Source organism: Delphinapterus leucas, chromosome 1 (genome assembly GCF_059928025.1).
Source record: "Delphinapterus leucas isolate spDelLeu-1000000601 "Yukka" chromosome 1, BTC_Dleu_Yukka2, whole genome shotgun sequence".
Classification (NCBI taxonomy): Eukaryota; Metazoa; Chordata; class Mammalia; order Artiodactyla; family Monodontidae; genus Delphinapterus; species Delphinapterus leucas.
Window position 1 is genome coordinate 184614951 of NC_143129.1, and position 1832 is coordinate 184616782.

Below are 1832 nucleotides of genomic sequence, written 5' to 3' on the forward strand. Positions count from 1 at the left end.
ATTTCAAAAAAAGGAAAATACTACCCAACGCAATCTACAGATTCAATGCAATCCCTATCAAACTACCACTGGCATTTTTCACAGAAAACAACAAATTTTAGAACAAAACAACAAATTTTAGAACAAAACAACAAATTTTAGAACAAAAAATTTCACAATTTGTATGGAAACACAAAAGACCCCGAATAGCCAAAGCAATCTTGAGAACGAAAAACGGAGCTGGAGAAATCAGGTTCCCTGACTTCAGCTACAAAGCTACAGTAATCAAGACAGTATGGTACTGGCACAAAAACAGAAAGATAGATCAATGGAACAGGATAGAAAGCCCAGAGATAAACCCACGCACATATGGTCACCTTATCTTTGATAAAGGAGGCAGGAATGTACAGTGGAGGAAGGACAGCCTCTTCAATAAGTGGTGCTGGGAAAACTGGACAGGTACCTATAAAAGTATGAGATTAGATCACTCCCTAACACCATACACAAAAATAAGCTCAAAATGGATTAAAGACCTAAATGTAAGGCCCGAAACTATCAAACTCTTAGAGGAAAACATAGGCAGAACACTCTATGACATAAATCACAGCAAGATCCTTCTTGACCCACCTCCTAGAGAAATGAAATAAAAACAAAAATAAACAAATGGGACCTAATGAAACTTCAAAGCTTTTGCACAGCAAAGGAAACCATAAACGAGACCAAAAGACAACCCTCAGAATGGGAGAAAATATTTGCAAATGAAGCAACTGACAAAGGATTAATTTCCAAAATTTATAAGCAGCTCATGCAGCTCAATAACAAAAAAACAAACAACCCAATCCAAAAATGGGCAGAAGACCTAAATAAACATTTCTCCAAAGAAGATATACAGACTGCCAACAAACACATGAAAGAATGCTCAATATCATTAATCATTAGAGAAATGCAAATCAAAACTACAATGAGATATCATCTCACACCAGTCAGAATGGCCATCATCAAAAAATCTAGAAACAATAAATGCTGGAGAGGGTGTGGAGAAAAGGGAACACGCTTGCACTGCTGGTGGGAATGTGAATTGGTACAGCCACTATGGAGAACAGTATGGAGGTTCCTTAAAAAACTACAAATAGAACTGCCATATGACCCAGCAATCCCACTACTGGGCATATACCCAGAGAAAACCATAATTCAAAAAGAGTCATGCACCAAAATGTTCATTGCAGTTCTATTTACAATAGCCAGGAGATGGAAGCAACCTAAGTGTCCATCGTCGGATGAATGGATAAAGGAGATGTGGCACATATATACAATGGAATATTACTCAGCCATAAAAAGAAACGAAATTGAGTTATTTGTAATGAGGTGATTAGACCTAGAGTCTGTCATACAGAGTGAAGTAAGTCAGAAAGACAAAGACAAATACCATATGCTAACACATATATATGGCATTTAAGAAAAAAAATGTCATGAAGAACCTTGGGGTAAGACAGGAATAAAGACAAAGACCTACTAGAGAATGGACTTGAGGATATGCAGAGGGGGAAGGGTAAGCTGTGACAAAGCGAGAGAGAGGCATGGACATATATACACTACCAAGCGTAAATTAGGTAGCTAGTGGGAAGCAGCCGCATAGCACAGGGAGACCAGCTCAGTGCTTTGTGACCACCTGGAGGGGTGGGATAGGGAGGGTGGGAGGGAGGGAGACGCAAGAGGGAAGAGAGATGGGAACATATGTATATGTATAATTGATTCACTTTGTTATAAGGCAGAAACCAACACACCATTGTAAAGCAATTATACTCCAATAAAGATGTAAAAAAAAAAAAAGCCAAAAAAAAAAAAAAAAAGGA